This window comes from Tenrec ecaudatus, chromosome 14, assembly GCF_050624435.1.
Source record: "Tenrec ecaudatus isolate mTenEca1 chromosome 14, mTenEca1.hap1, whole genome shotgun sequence".
NCBI lineage: Eukaryota > Metazoa > Chordata > Mammalia > Afrosoricida > Tenrecidae > Tenrec > Tenrec ecaudatus.
In genome coordinates, this window is record NC_134543.1 from 54,384,574 (window position 1) to 54,399,664 (window position 15,091).

A 15,091-nucleotide genomic window follows, 5' to 3' on the forward strand; every position below is an offset into this window, starting at 1 on the left:
ACTGAGGGACTGAGCCGTGGCGACCACAGGGACGCAAGCACAGAAGTGATGTGAGGTGGGCGACAGACCGGAGAAGGACTTGGTCTCTTGTGCAAAGGGTTGCTATAGAACCAACTCAATGCCACCTAAAAACATCACATTTTAGAAGGAGGTCTGGTGCCACAGTGGCTAAGCACCCCTGTGTGGAAACCCATCAGCCACTCAGTCTGCCTGCGTAAAACCAGAAGCCAAACCCACCGCCATCGAGTCGATGATGACTCCTAGAGAACCTCTAAAGAAAGTTAAAACCCAAAATACCCCTTTTGGGGTACAGGAGACACAATTATGAATACTTCTTCGCTATAACCTCACTCCTTAAGGGGAGGAGTCACTGCGCCTAAGGGCTATCAAGGGCTGTTGGCACAGCATAGTCCACAGACAGCGGTCTACGTGCCACTTGGGGGAGGAGCAACCCCGGGAGTGAAAGCTCATGAGCCACCACCATTGATCCCTCCATGTGTGGAACGTGAAACACTGAAGGATATACGGAAAGAGTCCGGTGGGCCACAGAAGCATCCATCTCCACAACCATGAGGCCAGAAGAACTAGTTGGTGCCCGGCGACCATTACCAGCTGCTCTGAAACGGAGCACGTGAGAAGGTCCTAGACAAGCATGCACTGCAGAACTCAAAATCGAAAAAGAGATTTTATGATTGGATAGTTTCCTGGTTGGATAGAGACAGGGAGGATCCCTGAGACTTTGGCCCTGCATCGCACTTCAGGTCTGGAAATGAACTCACACCTGTGGTAACATAAGCAGCTATTTAAGATCAAAAGGACAGCACTTAGCCAACGACAAAGTTCAGAGTATGAGGAAAGAAAGCATAATGGAAACAGGGAATACGGGAGACAGTAGAATAACTAATGATTCTTTGAGGGGATCGCAGTGGATGAATTGAAACATGTCTATGAATGTAAAAATAATGGTCTTCTCTGTACACCTTCACCTAATTCACAGTCAAGGTAAAAACTAAACTAAACAAAAACGAATGCTGTGGGGACAGTTCTACTCTGTCCTGTCAGGTTATCACTGCCCCTCAAAATAAACCCTCTAAGGCTCTGAGCAGTCAGTCCTCTCCCTGTTGGAAGCCCACTTTGCTTTCTGCCTCGATAGAGCTGCGTGTTCTGCACATGTAGTTTGAATGGAACTAAAGTAGGTGCTCCTTTGCGTCTGGCTTCTTTCATTTGGCATAGCGTCTTCAAGATTCGTCCATGGCAAAGCTTGTGTTAGTACTTCATTCCCTATATGGATGGGGGAAAGTCCCTGACTTATGAGTGAGATCTGTTCCCAAGGGTGCCTTGAAGTCAACTCTGTGGGTAAATCAGAGCAGGTACCTCTGGTTCTTATCTAGCCATCCTTTCGAGCAAGTGGGGGAGGCCTCGTGGAGCAGTGGCTAGTATTGGGTTGCTAAATGCAAGGTCTCTCGCCCGAAACCACCAGCAGCTCCACGAGAGAAAGACCAGTCCTTCCCACATGGAGAGTTAGAGTCTCCGAGTCCCACGGGGTCGCTATAAACCGGAATAAACTCGACGGCAGTGAGTTTCGTTTGGAGATTTTGTTTTGTTTTCAGATTTTGTTTTGTTTTGTTTTCAGGCAATAAAAGGCCCAACGCCTTTTAGATTGCTTAAGCGCTGCACACACAGCAAGCGAAGGTGTGATAGGGATTGTGATCATGTTCCAAAGCGGGGAAGATTTCTATAACTTCACAGAGTAGCATGAGAGGTTCATAAATCCAGACCTTCATTGTGTGGCTACACCACCTTCTGAATAGTGCTGTTGTGGACGTTCCTGTCCACACTTTTGTGAACATACCTGCGTTGAGTGGGTTGTCTACAGAAGCAAATGCAGTGACACTCGTGTATGTAGAAGAAAGAACTTTAGGTGAAGAAGCGGTTTTATATCCCAGCCCGGTCTGACTCAAGCCCATGGGTCTGATGTTCACTGGAACCCTCTTCAGACTCAGGTAGCTGAGGCCGATGATGCCCTAAGCTGAGGCGAGGTACAGGAAGATCGCAGGCCAACAAGGAAAGATTTATTCAAACTAGCCCGCCAGGACATCTCAGTCGTCTAGTGCTGCTGTGACAAAAATACCACAGGTTGATGGCTTTAGCAAACAGAAATTTCCTCTCTCGAAGTTTAGGAAGCTAAAAGCTTTCACTGAAAACATTGCCTCTGGGAGGAAACGCTCTTCCTCTGTTGGCTCGGGAGAAAGAGCCCGGTCTCCTTTCAGTATTTTCCTCTGTGGGCCGCCCCCCACTGGTGATCTCCATGTGTCTTTCTATCCATCTTCCCCTGAGTCTAGGAGGTTCTTAGCCAGGACGCAGGGTCCAGAGGACATGCTCCACTCCTGGCTCTTCTGTCTTGGTGACTCCTTCTTTAACGTATCCCTCCTTCTCTGCGTCCTCTTTTATGAGACACAACATAATGCAGGTCACACCCCAGGAAAACTTTCCTTACGACCTGAGTCAAGGTGTTATAGCCCATCAGAATTTCCTTCCAACTGATCGGCTGATGGGGGTTGACTGCATAACCACTTAACAGCCGAATTATACCATTACTCATTGCCAAGCCACTGAGCATCAAGACTCAGCCAAGTTGAGCCAATTTGGGGAGACACAATTCAATCCACGACAAGGAACTACTACTAATTCTGCTACAGCAACCCCTTATTGGACAATTCTAAAGCAGAGCTCAGATAAAACTCTACCGGGATTGGCTCCTGCCAAACAGGACACATGGAAAAGTTCAAAAGCAAGAAGAGTAAATGGTTTCATTATCAAGGTCCTTGATGTGCCTTTCCTCACCCAGGTTAGACTTCTGATGGTGATCATGGAGCGCACTCCTGTCCCTTGCCAAATCCCAGTGGGGCTGGGGCTCTGTCACTTAAGTGTAACCACTGTGGTGTTCCCAAAGTCACTTCAAGATGTCAAAACAGTGGGTTTTCTCTCTGCCTTTGAGAGTTAGTTGATTGATATAAGTGGAACATTGGATCTTATAGATCATGCACCCAATATCGATCAAAATAAAATAAATCAATAAATCTCAGTACACTTCAGTAGATTAACAGAGTCACACAGCACATATTATCTAATAATACTTTGATTTCTCAGAATTTATATTAAGAATTCTCATCTTCCAAAAACCTATTGTCAATTGTGAACATGTGCACGTGTGTACAAGTGCATGTGTGTGTGTGCGTATGTGTTTTCAATGAGACTCGGTGGAGCTCTTTCCCCACCTTGGCATCAGTCGTCACATTTTTCCCCTTTATGCTTCATTTCTACATTTTCCTTAACTTGAAGTTCTTCCTGTAGGTTCACGTAATTCTAAACATATTATTGTTCCTTCATTCATAGGTAAGATATTCTATTTTTAACACTGACTTTCAATACACCATAGGCTTGTTCATAGGATCTAACTAATTGTAGGGGTTTCACCATCAGGCTGGAAAAAGAAAATTCTGTGGGCAGAGAGCTTTGCTGTGTCCCCCAGGGAGAACTGCTGTGTTTCAGCATGACTGCCCCTTGGGCTGGTCAGCTCTTGCCCCACAATAAGCACAAAAGAAGTGGCTGGGATGAAGCAAAAGGGAGTCTCTTATTGCTGCCCTCTCAAATAAGCTGGCACTGCTCACTGGCTTTCTTGGTACCTTACCAACTACTAGCCTCTCCTCTCCCCTCTTTCTCCCTCTTCCCCTCCCCTCCCATCATTTCCCTCCCTTGAGGTTTCCTTTGACTCTTACGGTTCCTGCCTACCTGTCTTTAAGCCCAGTTTTGTTTTCAGTATCTGTGCCTTCCTTCCTAGCATCTTTGAACCTCGCTGAAGATGACTGCGGAGTCACCTTGACCGGCGGCTTCTACACAGTCTCTGCCTGGCCCATGTGGCCATCTGGCTTGCCCGCCCCGTAACTTCTTGTTGTCTTTCCTAGCCCTTCCTTCCTTCTAGCCCAAAGTGCCCGCGCGGACAGCTCCTCAAGTCATATCCCACAGCTAGCAGCTATCACATAGAGCATTGCGATGTACTTGGCCAGTAACTTTTAGAGTGAAAATACAGATTAAAATGTATACATCTGGGTTGTATAAAATATGCACTCATATAACTTTTTTCTTTTGAAACATGTCATAACATGAAGTAACTCAATACAAACACAGAATCCAGTGACATGTAGCCACCATTGAAATGAAATATGACAAATATTTAGTGGAGCTTGGAAGCTCTGCTTGCACTAAGGGCAGAAAGTAAATAATAATTTACCAACTTCATCTGCAGAAGAGGAAAGGAATGAATTATTGGGCAGATTATTAGTACTTGATTAGTACTTGATTATTAGTACTAGATTAGTACTTGGGTAGATTATTAGTACTTGATTATTAGTACTAGATTAGTACTTGGGTAGATTATTAGTACTTGATTAGTACTTGATTATTAGTACTAGATTAGTACTTGGGTAGATTATTAGTACTTGATCTGGAGGCTAGCCAATGAGTGGCCAGTTTCCCTCTTCTGAACTAGAGTTATCCTCTAGTTTCTCTCCTTTCAGTCTTGAATTTATTTTTATGAGAACAAAGTTATCTATTTACTACTTACATTATTTAATTTTCACACTATGTTGACTTTGGGATTAAAAAAACACACCGTGTGTGTGTGTGTGTGTGTATACATGTACTATGACATACATGGTCAACTGCTGTTAGTAAGGGGGAAAGAAGTCTCGTATTTCCTGCAGGTGACACAGTGGCCACAATAGGTATCTTAAGGTTTGAGGTGAGGCAACTGTGAGATGTCTAACTGAAGTCCTGGCCCTCCGTCTCAATTTTAACACAAGGAAAGCCTACCCAACCCATTTCTAATGATCCCTACCATGAAGTCCAAGAAATAGTTCATGGTGGAAAAGATGTTCCATATCAGTGTTCTCAACACAACCCACAATGTCGTTTTCACCACAAAACTTGTTCTAGTAATACCTGGTCCATATAATACATCCATGCATGCTGAAAGGGGGCTTCTAAATGTTTTTGGAAAATTTCCGTTATCTTTAAATTCCATTTTTCCAAGAATGTTTTGAAGCCATTAATAGATACAAAAGGTTATTGTTGTGAAATACAACTATCAAAAATCTTTTCATGAAGGATTTGCATAAGATTTACCTAGGTATTGGAGCTGAAGATGTTTTTGTTTTGTTTTTTCAGGTGTCTGCCAGACTTTATTAAGGTTAAGAGAGCCTATGTACAGGGGACATCTGTGTCGTGGGAGGGGCTCCTGGGGTAGCTTCACAAGGATACAAAGGTGTCCTCTGCTGGGTACCCCGAAAGAAGCCCCAGGGGGTACAGGGCACAGCTTCCTTCAGACCACTACTCGATTCCTTCCTGCTTGTCTTTGATGGCCACCCGGAAGCGCTCTTCCAACAGGGAGAGCTCGCTGATGAGGTCGGTGATGGCGTTGGTGAAGGCTTCCTGTGGTCTGTAGTCTGGTGTGGTCTGCACCCGGATGATGATCTTGTGCTCCAGCGGGTGGGGGACTTTGTAGCCAGCAAACAGCACCTGGGGGTCCTTCAACAGTTGGGACTTAATGATGTTCCCCAGCGTGTGGTCTTCTTTGTTGATGGTAAACAAGCAGGCATTGGGAACCTTGGTGTCCTTGTTAATAGTGATCCTCTTCTCGCCCTCAAAGAGCAGGTAAGACTCGAAGGCCGGAGGGGCGTTCATCCTAAAGCCGCAGCCGCTGCCAGCTCTAAAGCGAAGATGTTATTTTTGTCTTTCTTGTGATTTCTTTCAGGGATTAATTCACATTAATCAGTAAAACTAACTTCATTGCATCTATCCCACTGGTCCATGAATCTTGCTAGTCAGATCAAGAAATCCAGATGATTATCCATAAGCCCACCATCCCTGTAACTCCCTAAAAGTCAGCCAGAGACTGAGGGAGAACTTCGTTGCTGTTGATTCAAGTTCAAGATGTTGATGGGGTAACGGAAGACAATCCCCTGTTTACTCAGCTGCTAAACTCAGGAAGTTCATACAAACGGGGAGATTTTCAGTATGCTTATATGAGAAAAGACTTTCATATGCCCTGCAAAGAGCAATGAAAACTGATCACACCAATAATGATCTGTGACCTTTGAAATTCCCAAAGCCGCTGTGATGAGCTGATTCTTATAAAGGACGGACATTCAGCTGTGGAGCAGCTGTTGCCAGACAGGTTTGGCTGAGAAGAGCCTGCTCTGCGCTGTGATGGGAGGATGCTAGGGAATGTCTTTTCCAGCTGATTTCCCCACCTTCACAGTTAGCATCATTAGAATTGGGTTGGGCAGGCTTTGTGCGCATTGAAATTGACACTGAGTTTGACAGCTCACAGTTGCTTCACCTTAAACTACCTTACGGTAACCACTGTGTTACCTGCTGAACACATGAGATTTCACTTCTCCGTTACTCACAGCATGTCTTTGTGAAGTAAGGAAGCCATCCTGTGATGACTGGGAGCAAATGAGGACAACTATTCCTGAGAGAATCTGAGATACACGCTTGGAATTTAAGTTAACAGACAAATAATACAATGATCAGGAGAAACCGGAAATAGAAAGAGTCTGGCAGAAATGCAAACTCTAGTATCTGATTAAGTCCTTTTAATGCCAAAAACCAAACCAACAGCCATGGAGTCCATTTCAACTCATATTGACCCTATATAGCAGTAGTTCTCAACCTGAGCCGCAACTCCTTTGGGGATCGAACGACCCTTTCACAGGGGTCAGTCCGATTCATAATAGTGGCAACATGACAGTTATGAAGTAGCAACGAAAATAATTTTATGGTCATCACAACATGAGGAACTGTATGAAAGGGTTGCGGTGTGAGGAAGGTTGAGGACCATTGTTATGTAGGGTTTCTGAGACTGAATCTTTACATGCTTTACACTTCCTGAGGAGTGGCTGGTGGGTTTGAACTGTAATCCTTTGGGTTAGCAGCCCAACGTCTAATTCGCAGTGCCACTAGGGCTCCTGAAGTCTTTTCATAAACCCCAAAGCACACCCCCTGCCATCCAGATTCTGGTTCATAGCAACCCCGTGTATGTTGTCTTTGTTAGGTGCTGTCAAGTCAGTTCTGACTCCCAGTGACCCGATGTACAACAGAGCAACCCACTGCCTGGTCCCGCCATCCTCAACATTGCTCCTATGCTTGAACCCGGGTTGCAGCCACTGTGGCAATCCACATGGATTCTCTTCCTCTTTTGAAGTTCCCCTCCAGAGACGCCTCTCCCCTGATATCCTGTCCAAAGTATGTGAGACAAATGCTCACCATCCCTGCATCTAAGGAGCATTCTGGCTGTGCTTCTTCCAAGATAGATTTGGGGGGAGGGGTTAAAATTATTTTTAATAATTTTGTTGGGGCTCATACAGCTCTTATCACATCCATCCATCCATCCATTGTGTCAAGCACATTTGTACATTTGTTGCCATCATCATTCTCAAAACATTTTCTTTCTACTTGAGCCTTTGATATCAGCTCCTTACTTTCCCCTCCCTTCCCACTCCCCCCTTCACAAACCCTTGATAATTTATCTTTTTTTTTCATGTCTTACACTGTCCAGTGTCTCCCTTCACTCATTTTTCTGTTGTCCATCTCCCAGGGAGGGGATTATATGTAGATCATTGTGATCAGTTCCCCCTTTCTCCCCCACCTTCCTCTTCCCCTCCTGGTATCACTGCTCTCATTAGTGGTTCTGAGGGGTTTGTCTGTCCTGGATTTCCTGTGTTTCCAGCTCTTATCTGTACCCCTGTACATGCTCTGGTCTAGCCAGATTTGTAAGGTAGAATTGGGATCATGATTAGTGGGGGGAAGAGGAAGCATTAGAGAACTAAAGGAAAGCTGTATGTTTCATCGGTGCTATACTGTACCCTGATTGATTTGTCTCCTTCGCATGACCCTTCTGTAAGGGGATGTCCAGTTGCCTACAGTTGGGTTTTGGTCTCCACTCCACACTCCCCCTTCACAATGATATGATTTTTTTGTTCTTTGATGCCTGAGACCTGATCCTACTGACACCTCATGATCACACAGGCTGGTGTGCTTCTTCCATGTGGACTTTGTTGCTTCTCAGCTAGATGGCTGTTTGTTTACCTTCAAGCTTTTAAGACCATAGATACAATATATTTTGATAGCCTGGCACCATCACAACATTTTCTTATGTACCCACTTTGTCTTCAGCCATCGTGTCAAGAAGATGAGCATCATGGAAGGCCAGTTTAATAGAACAAAGTGTTCTTGCATTGTGGGAGTACTTGAGTGGAGGCCCAATGTCCATCTGCTACCTTAATATTAGACCTATAAATATATGCACATAGAGCTATTTCCCCCTTGTCATATATAAATATATTGACATATGTACATGCCTGTACTTAGACCTCTATCAATGCCCTTTGTCTCTGAGATCTTTCCTCTGTTGTTTATTCTTTTGACAGCAAATGGTACTTTCAGTATTTTTCACTAGCACCATAACTGAAATGCATCAATTCTTCTTTGGTGTGTTAGGCAGGGTTCTCTAGAGAAACAAGACCAGGAAAGTTGGGAATATATATATAATGTTTTTGCAGCGAGGAGGAATAAAACAGCCAATTAGTCCACATGGCAGTACAGAGGGCTCAGTTCAATCACTTCTGTGGAAGTTAATATACTGGAAGCCCTTCAACTCACCTGGGCTGCTGGGTCCAAGGTCAAGGAAACAGACAGTAGACTCTGCCCACAGGCAACAAGCAGCAGCCTGGGTCACCAATCGTCAGTAGCTCAAGAGCTTAGCAAAGCAGGCCCAGATGGGATGTCAAATGCAAGCAATGCAAGGCGACAGAATCCACCAGCTTCAAGCTCAAGCGATGTACGTACGAGCAGCGTGTAAAAGCAGGTCTCAAAGGAGCTTCAAGCTCTAGCGACCGGATCCACAGGCTGGCCACAGACCGGAACCCACAGATAGTGTAGCTCCCAGGCTGAGGCAGAGAACTTAGCTATAGCAGGAGCTGGATTGCTCCAGCATGCCCCAATCACCAGCGAGCAAGAGAGAAAGGGGTGGGCCTTGCAGAGCCATTTATCTCTTTGCCCTCCAATGAAATTGCAACCTGATTAATCCCACTTGTTTCTATTGGCCAGGTTGGCACAATAAACCTAACTATTACATTTGGTATTCCTTAATCAATGTCCAACTATTATATGCATATTAGGTGATTGAGAATATCAGGACTTGGGTCGGGGACACCTTAGTCCACAAAGTAACATCATTTAAAGCAGATATATCCAATTAATCTGTCATTAGCTCTCTTGGCCGCTGCTTTCATGCGCTTTGATTATGGATCCAAGCAAGATGAAATCCTTGACAACTCCCATCTTTTCTCCATTTATCATGATGTTACCTATTGGGCCTGTTGTGAGGATTTGGTTTTCTTTACATTGATTTGCAGTTTATACTGAAGACTGCGAACCTCTTCATCACCAAGTGCTTCAAGTCCTCCGCACTTTCAGCAGGTGAGGCTGTGTCATCTGCACGTCACAGGTTGTTAACAAGCCTTCCTACAATCCTGATGCTGCATTCTTCTTCCTATTACCCAGCTTCTCTGATGATTTGCTCAGCATAGAGATTAAGTATGGTGAGAGGATACAACTCTGACACACCCCTTCACTTATTTTAAATCAAGCACTCTTCCCTTGTTCAGAACAGAACTCTTGACCCTTGTATAGGTTCCCCATGAGCACGATACAGTGTTTGGAACTCCCATTTTTATCAAAGCCATCCATAGTTTGTTATGATCTACCCGGTTAAATGCTTTGGCAAATCCTTAGTATAGCATTCATGAACACGAGAGTTAGGGCCAAGGGCTGGAACCAATCTGAAGAGGCCTTTTCCTGATAATACCAGGACAAGGAGTACCAGTGTGGTACTGTGATCTTTGTGAGAAAGGGCCAGGGAAATTGGGCTCTGCTTTTAAATCTCCTGCCATCAGGCAGCACAATGGCTAGGTGAAGAAGGTGAGCTTTGAAGCAGACTCCTGAGGTTCAATCTCTGGCTCTCCCATTCCTGCTTAGCTGTGTGGACTCCAGGAGACTACTTGACATCTCTGTGATTGGCTTTCTCATCTCTAAAATGGAGATAATATTTGGACCTACCTCAAAGGATTGTTGATAGGGTTAAAAGAACTAAAATAAGAGCAGATTAAAAGAACTGTCACAAAGCCACTGAATGGAGATCCAGCTTAGCATTGTGCCTGAGGCATGCACTAGGTAAGGGAGCGGTGCCTTTGTCCCAGTGCCCAGAGTGGTGGGAAGGACACAGTAAAAGATCAAATGTGTGAGAAGATATTTTGTAATAAGTCCAAGTTGTCACTTCATTGCGATTGCATCCATGACCTATGACCACAACCATGACTGTACAAAGGGTGAGGGAAATGACCAAAACTCGTGCAACTGGTTGCTTTCACCTCTTGCCCAACTTTGGGGCAAAAGGGAAAGTCACGTAATCACAGACACGGTGCCTCTAGCAGACTATGCACAAGATAAAGATGTGAAGGAGACCGGAAGAGAGCCCCCTCCCACCCACCCCCCGCCGAGTCAGAAAGCATCAGGAGGTTGTGATATCGCTGACCCAGTCAGGATTGTGTTCTCTCTGTCCAACCTACCACTCCTAGAAAAAAGGGGGCAAGTAGACATGGGAAAGTGGCTTTGGAGCTAGAAACGCCGGGCATCTTCACCTACTTGAATATGTGTTTGCTAAGTTACTTACCTGCCTGCACTTCATCTTCCTCAGGTGTCAAACAGGCAATACAGTGCCACTTCCTAGAGCTGTAGGGCGCGTTCTAGGAGATTGTAAAGGTCTGCTAGGGCCAGGCCTTCAATAAATGATAACTTCCATTAATCAAAGGTCATTCAACAATTGATATGCCGGCAGTACAGCAATAAAGAAAATAAGAAAGGAGTTGAAAATCCTCTGTCCACTAAATACAAGTTTATTTAAGGCAGTGGTTCTCAGCCTTCCTAACGCTGCGACCCTCTAGTACAGTTCCTCATGCGATGGGGACCCCCCCCCAACCAGAACATTGTTTTTGTTGCTACTTCATCACTGTCATTTTTCTACTGTGATGAATTGGACAACCCCTGTGAAAGGGTCGTTTGACCCTCAAAGGGGTCGCGACCCACAGGTTGAGAACAGCTGATTTAGTGGGACATTTATGAAATACTGACGTCATCCTTTCAAGAGTTCTCTGATGAGAGAGCTTTTTTCTTTCTTTTACTCAATGTGTTTTTCATCAAATGAAGGTCAGCTCTGAGTTCATCAGAGAAGACGCAGAGGTGAGTGCAGCCTTGACCAAGAGCAATAGGAACCGTGTACCGATCAGCCCCATGGCCCCACATGGAGCCTTCATCACCCCATTGCCAGTCATTCTTGCTCAGCATCTGGCCCAAGAAAGCCCATGACTGTAAAACAGGATTGCTGTCAGTCTATTAGAACTGTGAGGTAGTTTATTGTGCCAACCTGGCCGATAAATACATGTGGGGTTAATTGAAAGGCAGAGGGATAATTGGCTCAGTGAGCCTTGCCTTTGGAGTTCTTGGGTCTCTTGCTTTCTGAGGGTCGCACCAGGGTGCAGCTGTCTTAGCAGTTCCCTGCTTCTGCTGGCAAGGCTCACTTCCTGCAAGACATCCCCAAGGAGAAGCCACATGACCTACCCCGATGCAGCCTTGGGTGCTGGAGCACCCATGTGGAGACCCCTGCCAGTGCTGAGATGTTTATACATTCACTGACTCAGCTTTCCTCCTGCAGTCAGCGTCATGGTGTGTTTTGTGAGATGGAGGAGGACTTTGTGGATTGGTGTAGGAAATATGGGTTAATGTTGGACTTGTGGACTTGGGCAGCACTGGGTTGGGATGTTTTCTTGATGTGCACTTACCCTTTATATAAAACACTCTCTTATACATGAGTTTCTGTGCATTTGTTTCTCTGAAGTACCCAGACTCACACAAGCTGCTCCGTGGCATTTTCTTGGCTGTAATCTTTACAGCAGCAGATTGACAGCCCTTTCTTCTGTGGCACCTCCGAGGGGTTCCAATACAAACCATGTGTCCCATTGAGGATTGACTTCAAGAGAGCAGCAAAAATGGAAGAAAGACGGGCAGACAACAAGTTGCTGAGATGCTTCCAATGTGCAGCTCCAAGTGTGCAGGTACTCCTGGAAACTGTGCAAACCAAAATCAGATTTTCAATTCTCGAGAGAAAACTCTCATCATAAAGAGATTTTCAGTAAATATTTTTCTAATGGAAATAAATGGTGTCAATCCAGATTGACACCCCAGATTGTCTGGATTCTAAAACACCAACAACATTCCCTATTGAATAAAAGAAATACTACTACACCAATTGCGAGCTATGCCCCAATGACAGACACATGAACATGGCAGAGGGGTGAGGAAGAAGGCCACCAAGGAACTGGAACAGTGGCAACCCAGTATGGTAGAAAAAAGCCGAGGGCTCAGAAATAGAGGCCCAGCCAGGTTCTGGTCCTGTGCCTACTTCCTTGGTCAATCCATTTAAACAGCTTCTCATGGACCAAATAAGACCGGAGGATTAGATAAGAGCTGAGGTCCCAGTCAGTGGCCAATTTAATTGGGATCTGGATTTTTGATGTGTCTCCTCACCAGACTTGGATAAAACCGTCTGCTGCCTGCTGCTTGTACCTTTGTGAAGAGGCACTTCAAATTTCCTCTTGTTTCAAGTTTTACATTTAGAGCTCGAGACATGTTGAGATCAAAGGGCGAACTCAAATAATGGGCCAGGAAGCGTATGCATCTTCCATTCCCCACGTTTTATCTGGGCGTTGGAAGTACCCTGGGGGCTCCACAGCCAGGCCAGGCTCCCCGAGTGGGCGGGAACGAGGTGGGCAGTACGTGGAGAGAAGGGCTGTGCGGTCAGCTCTGCTTCCCCATCTGGAGGTCGGACAGCCAACTGGTGGGTTCTTTCATGAACATCTCAGGGTTTCTCTGAAAAACAAGTCCCCAAAGACTACACTCCATGATAATTCCTTGTAGGGAAAGAAAGAAGAGGGAGGTTAAAAAAAAAAAGCAGGGGCGGGGGAGGTGTAGGGGAGCTGGTTTAACTCAAATGGAGTCCTGGTGGTGCACTGGTTACCTGTTGGCGTGCATCTTGCAAGGGCAGCAGTTCTAAACCACCAGCTGATCCACAGCAGCAAGATGAGGCTTTCTACTCCCATAATAAAGTCTAGTCTTGGAACCCCCCCCCAGGGGCAGTGTTACCCAGGCCCACAGGGCAGCTATGCGTCAGAAATGAGCCCCCAGCAGTGAGTTTGCTTTGGGCTCCCTCGAATGAGCAGACTTGATTTGGAGAGATGAGAGGCGAAAAGAAAAGCACACCCTTGTCCAGACCTCCTCACTCCAGCTTCTGGGGGAGACGAAGGATTGAAATGGGAGGTGAGCCTCCCAAGTGGTTCTTTGTTTTTTAATCTCGGGACAGTAGCCAAGGCTGGGTGGTGAACTCCGAAGGAGAATAATGGACTGCTTCTTTTCGATGCCAGATTCCTCCACCGCTCAAGCTCTGCCCACTGGCGATGTTCAGAGCCAATGAGGTCTACCCAAGGAAGGATCAGTGCACATTAGAAACACTGTCCTTCACGTCTTAGGTGATCAGTGGACTGTTTTTTTTTATGTAGAAGAAACAGAAGTTGGGGGTGCTGGGATTGTCCTTGCTCTTGTTCAGTGTGTGCTGGTAAACAATTAAAGTCCAGATTTGTAGCATTTCCCATGACTGAGTTCACTCTGGGAGCCTGGGGTCCCTGGCCTTGGCCGTGGGAAGAGAGCCAGAATAAACAGCTCCAGCTCCAGGGCATCTTGGTCCTTGGAGGAGAGCAAGGCCAGATGGCAAGCTTTCTTAAATGACTTCTAAAATTATTTAAGCTTACAGCTGTAGGAAAAGGAAAAAGCAAAGATATGCTTTAGACATTTTTAGTATCAAAATAACAAGTATACAGCTCGATGAATTTTCACCAATCACAGATCTGCAATTAGGGCTAAATCAAGAAACAGGGCAATGCTCCCCCTCCCCAAGCCCTCCTTGTCCCCCTTGCAGTGAGCTCCCTCCTGCCCTGCCGCGAGTAACCGCTGTCAGGAGTTCTAAACATACACACAGTTCTGCTGCTTCTGTAGCTCATGCAGGTGCAGTCACACCTCTTATCCATGCCTTCTTTTCATTCGACTTTAATTTTGTTAAATGCAGCCACATCGTTGCACATAGCTTTAGATCATTCATTCCCATTGATATATAGGATTTCATATTATGATGAATATTCCACAATTTGTACACCTAATCTGTCATCTAGGAGTCTTGGCAGTATAAGTGGGTTACATACTGGCCTGGGAACTATAAGTCAGCAGTTCAAATCCACCAGCTGCTCAAAGAGTAAAAAATGAGGCCGTCTGCTCCCATAAACATGTGCAACCTCAGAAACCCCGAGGAACCATTCCAATCTGCCCTAAAAAACGGCTAGCAACTGAAGGCAGTGAGTTTTGTTTTGTTTTGTTTTGTTTTGGTCTGCCCTCGGGGGCACTTGGGCCATATCCAGGTGTGACTTTTCACACAGTGCCGCTCTAACCATTATAGTTCATGGTACACAAATATCAGCATTTCTGTTGGGTGTGTCCCTGGAAGCGGAATTTCTGGTAGACAGAGAACACATATGCTCAGCTTTCGCACACACCATCAAACGGTGCGACTAAGGGGCTGTGCACTCTGTCACCAGGCCGCTATCATGTTTCTCATCTGAGCCATGATGGCCCCGCCGAGGATCACCAGTGGTATTCAGCACATTTTTACGTTACTGACCCTTTGGGTACGAGGCCTGGGAGGCTCTGTTGGGTAAGAGTGGGACTGTTACCCCATTGGTAGTTCAAACTCACCAACCATTCTGCAGGCGAAAGAGAAGTCTGTTTGCCCCCGTAACAATTTAAAGCCTCAGTAACACGCCGCAGGGTCACTACGTACCGTTATGGACTTGATGACAGGAGGTTGGGG

At 45.7% G+C, this 15,091-nt stretch overlaps 1 protein-coding gene and 1 pseudogene across 20 annotated transcripts in view; one reads left to right on the forward strand and one right to left on the reverse strand.

Moving 5' to 3' along the window:
- TRIM9 (tripartite motif containing 9) overlaps positions 1–15,091 on the forward strand; it is a 125,323-nt gene that overhangs the window by 16,319 nt on the left and 93,913 nt on the right. The gene's annotated exons all lie outside the window — the stretch shown is intronic.
- LOC142425610 (DNA-directed RNA polymerase II subunit RPB11-a pseudogene) lies at positions 5,230–5,768 on the reverse strand (annotated as a pseudogene).